The sequence below is a fragment of the Lactuca virosa genome, chromosome 4, assembly GCF_052849685.1.
Source record: "Lactuca virosa cultivar CGN04683 chromosome 4, Lactuca_virosa_CGN04683_v6, whole genome shotgun sequence".
Taxonomy (NCBI): domain Eukaryota; kingdom Viridiplantae; phylum Streptophyta; class Magnoliopsida; order Asterales; family Asteraceae; genus Lactuca; species Lactuca virosa.
The window spans coordinates 67,149,364-67,157,172 of NC_136429.1; positions in this window are offsets into that span (position 1 = coordinate 67,149,364).

Here is a 7,809-nt window from a genome sequence, read left to right on the forward strand (position 1 = left end):
GGGTGTAAACAAGTATAAATGAATGGTATTTTAATCAATGCAGAGCACATCCACATTCCACTTTATTATTTTTTATTACTTTTATTTTAATCAATGACGGATGTTTATAACTTTTACATAATAATAATTTTTGTCTTAGTCAACTTGTTCTTGATACTTTCGCATGCTTGTTATCAATGCCTTTCGTCATTTTAATGAACGTTTCTTTTTATCCATGTTGTGGTAAAATAACAATGAAAAGAACATGACACAAGCGAAGAAAGGGACAATGGTTGGGTCCAAGTTCATGGTACCTATTGAACAATTCAAAATCAAAGTCTAATATTCAAAACAATTCAAATCAAAATTCTTAAACAATTAAGAACAAAACAACACTTATTGTAACATCCCGAAATTCAGGTACAACTATTTAGCCCTTCTTTTATTCAAAGTGTCAAGTTAAGCCCTTAAGAGGAATTGGTAGCAAATGAGTACGCTGGGCGTACTCAAGAGTACGCTGTGCGTACTCATGCGCTTATTTTGGACGCGGACTCGCCTGAGTACGCTGGGCGTACTCAGGGTTACGCTGGGCGTAATGTGTCCAGGTGCAAACCCTAATTTCTGACTTGTGCCCTATATATTGGATGCTAAGGCTAATTTCTCAGCCTCCATAGCAGTGAGTAAAACCCTAAGAGAGAACTTTTCATCGTTCTTAGTGAGTGTGTGTTATTTTGGAGCTAAAAGTGCCTTGGTGTGCTAGTGAAGAAGAAGGAGAGGAGTTTGTGGAGACTAGAGTTTGAAGTGCAAGTTTGGATCTGAGATCTACAGAGGAAGGAGCTGCATTTGGAGGTATAAAGTTCAAAACTTTCCTTTTCATTTGGTTTGTTGCTTCATGGACCATTTTAGGGTTAAAAGTCCCAAAGGTGGAGACTTTATGAGTGTAATGTGCTCCATGGACCTAGATCTGTCCCATTTCAGTGGTATTTGTGTTGTAGATCCATAAAGTTCCCATCTTGGTCGTGGATATGAGATCATGCTTGAGTATTGGGCTTTCTAGTGTTAGGAAATGGTATATTTTGGGTGTTAGTGACTTGTTCAGCCATGCAAAGGCTTAAAGTCATCGACTTTATGGATTAAGAGGCTTAAAAATGGTTAGATCTAAAAGCTGGACGTGAGTCTTAACTGTTTAAGACCTCAAGAGCTAAGGGACTGAAACTGGAATTTACGTCGGGCGTAATCCCAATACGCGCGGCGTACGGGGTGGCGTTCCCCGATTCTGAGAGACTGCCGGGTACGCCCAGCGTACACATCTGGTACGCGCAGCGTAACCCGGAGGGTTGACTTTTGGTTGACTTTTAGGGTTTGGTCTATAGTGGGGCCTTTGAGTTATGAGAGGGGTAAAATGGTCTTTTACCCTTCTGAGAGTACTAAGAGGAGGAATAGTCTAGCCTTGAGAGATGTATTGATTGAGAGTATTTATTTTACATGATTAGGCGGAGGCTAGACCTGATTTTACAAAGTTCGAGCTTTACCGAGTTACCCGAGGTGAGTCTTCTCATTATACTTTACCTAGAGTGGTAATTAGAGCTATGAGACAGAGTATGTTGTATGCTTTTGCATGATGTGATTTCTATGTGTTATATGCTATGTATGTTACAGAGTTTTCAGAGTTAGGACCGGAAGGTCCACAGAGTTAGGGCCAGAGGGTCCACAGAGTTAGGGCCAGAGGGCCCACAGAGTTAGGGCTAGAGGGCCCACAGAGTTATGGGACTGGAGGGTCCCACAGAGACACCTTGACCAGAGGGTCATCAGAGTTATAGCCTCGAGTGGCTAATATGTGTTACATGTGGTATTTTGGGGAACTCACTAAGCATTTATGCTTACAGTGTTGTGTTATGTGTCTCAGGTACCAGCGAGGATCGCGGGAAGGCGCCGGCTTGATCAGTACACACACGGGGAGATTTTTATTATGATCTTGGGATATGATGTCATGATTGACTATGTGATACAATGGTGTTTTTATAACGATTATGAATGAAAATGTGTTTTATAAAATGTGAAAAATTGTTTTGAAAATTTGGGTGTTACAAGTTGGTATCAGAGCCTTGGTTTGAAGGATTCGGATTCATCTTCGGGCGTATCTGAACTCAAACTGAGGATTTGAGAGAAATTTTGATGACTGAAAACTTTTTTTAAAAGAGTAAAAAGAGTTTTGAGACAAACCGAGCAGAGCCGTGTGTACGATCAGCCAGCGCCCGAACGGTGATTTCCCAAAATACCCTTGTAATTAGTGTTATGAGATATATTATGTTATGATATATGATGAGTTATGCTATGCATGCTAGAGTAGACTAGGTATTCTTATTAGGACTAGAGTGGCCTGATATGTGATGCCTTAGTCTAGGAGTTTTGCTGCTAGGGATACTTGAGAGTGTTTAGATAGCAGCGAGGAGTTTATGAGAAAGCTGCTAGTGAGTAGCATATGGTTAAAGAGAGTAGAGTACTTGGGACTTGGGATCCAAGGAGGAGGACTTAGAGTGGATGCTGATGCGGTGTGGACGGTAGTATAGGGCTCGTACTACTGAAGACACCGGAGCAGTGCGCACCCTAAGTAAGAATCCATTGGGTACTAAGGAGCAAGTAGGGTGGAGTTATCGAGTGCGAGTATACTCGAGCGAGTCCCTGATATTTATTATGTTGTATTTCAGAGACATCATGGTTGGGACACGCCACACACCAGAGAGAAGCGGTACTAGTGATGAGGAGATTCGTAGGATCATTCATGAGGAGGTGGCTGCGGCCATCAGGGCAGAGATACCAGAGATGTTCGGGTCTATCAAGACCACACTGATAGAGACATTTGACGAGAGATACGTTGCTCTTTCTGAGGCTGCGGTTACTGCGGCCACTGCAGCTATAGCTGCAACTAGGCCGCAGGGTGGTGATGCGTTGCTGTTTCGTGAGTTCAGCAACACAAAACCACCGGAGTTTGATGGGACCCAGGACCCGATTGCAGCGATGAGGTGGATATCAGACATTGAGGGGTGTTTCTTTACTTGCTCATCTCCAGAGCATTTGAGAGTCCGGTTCGCGTTGAACCAGCTTCGCTTGGGAGCGAAGGACTGGTGGAAGTTTGTGACGGCGCACTATTCGCCTACTGAGCTTGTTGCAGTGACCTGGGAGAGGTTCACTGCTATGTTCCGAGAAGAGTACGTTCCCCAGGTGGAGAGGGAGCGTTTGGCCCAGGAGTTTTTGACCCTCAAGCAGGGTACAGAGTCTGTTACAGTGATCACCTGGATGTTCCATGAGCGGGTGATGTTCTGCCTAGAGCACGTGTCCTCCGAGCAGGCACGTATGAGCCGATATCTGAGCATTTTGAGGAGGGATATACGAGAGTTCGTGGCGAACTCGACGTACCGGACATTTGCCGAGCTTCAGGCAAATGCCCGGAAGAGGGAGATAGAGCTGGAGACTCAGGCTAGGGAGGAGGTGGAGTCTCAGGGGAGGGATCGGCGACCGGCACAGTCTCAGCCGGCAGCCAAGCGGGCCAAGCCTGCCGATTCGAGATCAGGGAGCCAGAGGGGCCGCACTTGTGGCAAGTGCGGCAAGAGTCATGACGGAGTGTGCAGAGCAGGGTCTTGCTACAAATGTGGCAAGGAGGGGCATATGGCCAAGGATTGCCCCAAGGGGTTTGTAGTCTGTTTTCACTGCAACCAGACCGGACACCGGAAGGCCGAGTGTCCACAGTTACGAGGGTCAGCTCAGGGAGCTTCTCAGGGATCTGCTCCTGCTGCTGTTCGAGCTACAGAGAGTCAGCCGGCGAAGGCTGAGGCACCGAAGGCTCGCGGGAGAGCCTTCCAGTTGACAACGGAGGAGGTCCGCGCAGCACCCGATGTGGTAGCTGGTATGTATTCTTTCCTCTGTTTATTTTGAGTTTGTAGTGTTATGCTTATATTGTGATATGCGTAGGTACATTTCTTGTGTGTTCTGTACCTGCCTTGGTGTTATTTGACTCGGGTGCGAGTCGGTCTTTTGTGTCACTAGCGTTTAGTCAGCACATCAGTACCCAGCGTGAGGCGTTGAGTCGACCTCTACGAGTTTCCATAGCTGACGAGCGAGCGGTGTATGCTACTGATGTGATTCGAGGATGTGTACTCGAGATCTTCGGTGTCGAGTTTCCGATAGATCTGGTCCCGATTGCTATGGGGGACGTATGTGTCATAGTGGGCATGGATTGGTTGAGCCGTTTCGGAGCGGTGATTGACTGTGAGCGACAGTTGATGACGATACGAGACCCCAGTGGAGGAGTACTTACGGTGTACGGCGAGGGTTCCCGTTCTGGGTCAGCATTTTGTTCGGCCGCTAGAGCGAGGCAGAGTTTACAGCAGGGCTGTAGTGGGTTTGTGGCTTATGTGGTGGATACGAGAGTAGATGCAGAGAGACCGAGGTCGATCGATGAGGTCTCAATAGTGCGCGAGTTCCCAGATGTTTTCCCCGAGGAGTTGCCGGGTGTGCCTCCCGAGAGGCAGGTAGAGTTCCGTATTGATTTGGTTCCGGGGGCAGCGCCTATCGCCAAGGCGCCCTATCGCCTTGCGTCACCAGAGATGCAAGAGTTATCCTCGCAGCTGCAGGAGCTGCTGGGGAAGGGGTTTATACGGCCGAGTAGCTCGTCGTGGGGAGCGTCGATCCTCTTTGTCAAGAAAAAGGATGGTTCACACCGGATGTGCACTGATTACCGGGAGCTGAACAAACTGACGGTCAAGAACCGTTACCCCTTACCGAGGATCGACGATTTATTCGATCAGTTGCATGGAGCGTCTTGGTTTTCCAAGATCGACTTGAGGTCTGGATATCATCAGATGAGAGTACGAGATGAGGATATCCAGAAGACAGCGTTCAGGACTCGTTACGGGCATTACGAGTTCGTGGTGATGCCTTTCGGGCTCACCAATGTACCGGCGGCGTTCATGGATCTCATGAACAGAGTATGCAGACCGATGTTGGACCGTTCGGTGATCGTGTTCATCGATGATATACTGGTGTATTCGAGATCCAGAGAGCAGCATGAGGAGCATTTGAGAGAGTTACTTGGAGTTTTGAGATCGGAGAGGCTTTATGCCAAATTCTCCAAGTGTGATTTCTGGTTACGAGAGGTCCAGTTCCTAGGGCACCTCGTTAACCAGAATGGGATATTGGTCGACCCGGCCAAGATTGAGGCGGTTATGAGTTGGGAGGTGCCGAGATCCCCCACCGAGATCAGGAGTTTCTTAGGGTTGGCTGGCTATTATCGGAGATTTATCAGGGATTTCTCCAAGATCGCCGTGCCACTCACCAGGTTGACCCGGAAGGGTGTTGCTTTTTCATGGGGACCAGAGCAGCAGGCCTCCTTCGAGACACTTCGCCAGAGACTGTGCGAAGCCCCAGTGTTAGCCCTTCCGGAGGGGATGGAGGACTTTGTGGTGTATTGTGACGCATCGATATCGGGGCTGGGAGCGGTGCTGATGCAGAGAGGGCATGTGATAGCATACGCATCGAGGCAGCTGAAGCCTCACGAGACGAGGTATCCCACCCACGATCTGGAATTGGGGGCTGTAGTGTTCGCCCTCAAGATCTGGCGTCACTATCTGTATGGGGTTCGGTGTACCATATACACGGACCACAAGAGCTTGAAGTATTTGATGGATCAACCCAACCTGAATATGCGCCAGAGGAGATGGTTGGACGTGGTAAAGGATTACGATTGTGAGATCCTGTACCACCCGGGCAAGGCTAACGTTGTAGCCGATGCCCTGAGTAGTAGGGCGGAGAGCGCCCCGATACGGGACGTTTGTATGAGATTGACAGTGATGACTCCGGTGTTGGACACCATCCGAGGGGCCCAGGCTGAGGCCGTGAGACCGGAGAACCGCAAGAGAGAGCGGGTTATCGGATATGTATCGGAGTTTGTTTCCGATAGCAGAGGGCTTATGACCTTCCAGGGTCGGATCTGGGTGCCATTTGTGGGCGGGGCACGTACCATATTGATGGAGGAGGCACACCGATCGAGGTTTTCGATCCATCCCGGGGCCACTAAGATGTATTTGGACCTGAGAAGAGATTATTGGTGGCCCTGTATGAAGAGGGATGTAGCATGGGTTGTTGAGAGGTGCTTGACCTGTCGCAGGGTTAAGGCCGAGCACCAGAGGCCGCATGGTAAGTTGCAGCCGTTGGAGGTTCCCGAGTGGAAGTGGGAACAGATTACCATGTATTTTATCACCAAATTTCCAAGGACTGCGAGGGGCGTCGATGCAATTTGGGTGATTGTGGACAGATTGACAAAGAGCGCTCACTTCCTTGCTATCAGTGAGAGCTCCTCCGCTGAGAGGTTGGCAGAGTTGTACGTGAGGGAGGTGGTATCACGGCATGGAGTGCCAATCTCGATCGTCTCAGATCGAGATGTGCGTTTCACTTCCAGATTATGGAAGAAGTTTCATGAGGAGTTAGGTACGAGGCTACATTTTAGTACCGCATACCACCCCCAGACAGATGGGCAGAGTGAGCGGACGATTCAGACGCTCGAGGACATGCTTCGGGCATGTGTGTTGGATTTCGGAGGGAGTTGGGACACATACTTGCCCTTGGCTGAGTTTTCCTATAACAACAGCCATCATTCGAGCATCGGTATGCCACCCTTTGAGCTGTTGTATGGGAGGAGGTGTCGGACTCCTATTTGCTGGGGTGAGGTCGGGCAGCGTGTGATGGGTAGTACATAGATAGTACTTCAGACGACTGAGCAGATTTAGCAGGTCAGACAGAGGTTGTTGACCGCTCAGAGCCGCCAGAAGAGTTATGCGGACAGACGTCGCTCGGGGCTTGAGTTCTAGGTTGGTGATTTAGTACTCCTGAAGGTATCTCCTTGGAAGGGGGTGATTCGATTCAGGAAGAGGGGTAAGTTGGGACCTCGGTATATTGGTCCTTTCAGGGTGACTGCCAGGGTGGGCAGGGTAGCGAATCGTTTGGAGCTACCTACGGAGTTGAGCCAGATTCACGATACCTTCCACGTGTCTCAGTTGAGGAAGTGTATCGCTGATGAGTCGGCAGTGGTTCCGTTAGAGGACATTCACGTGGACGCGAGCCTGAATTATGTTGAGAGACCGGTTGCGATTGTGGATCGAAGGATCAAGACTTTGAGAAACAAGGAGGTGCCATTGGTTCAAGTCCAGTGGCAACATCGGAAGGGTTCTGAAATGACCTGGGAGCCGGAGTTAGAGATGCGCGAGCAGTATCCAGAGTTATTTGTTGAGTGAGACTTCGAGGGCGAAGTCTAGTTCTAGTGGGGGAGAATTGTAACATCCCGAAATTCAGGTACAACTATTTAGCCCTTCTTTTATTCAAAGTGTCAAGTTAAGCCCTTAAGAGGAATTGGTAGCAAATGAGTACGCTGGGCATACTCAAGAGTACGCTGCGCGTACTCATGCGCTTATTTTGGACGCGGACTCGCCTGAGTACGCTGGGCGTACTCAGGGTTACGCTGGGCGTAATGTGTCCAGGTGCAAACCCTAATTTCTGACTTGTGCCCTATATATTGGATGCTAAGGCTCATTTCTCAGCCTCCATAGCAGTGAGTAAAACCCTAAGAGAGAACTTTTCATCGTTCTTAGTGAGTGTGTGTGATTTTGGAGCTAAAAGTGCCTTGGTGTGCTAGTGAAGAAGAAGGAGAGGAGTTTGTGGAGACTAGAGTTTGAAGTGCAAGTTTGGATCTGAGATCTACAGAGGAAGGAGCTGCATTTGGAGGTATAAAGTTCAAAACTTTCCTTTTCATTTGGTTTGTTGCTTCATGGACCATTTTAG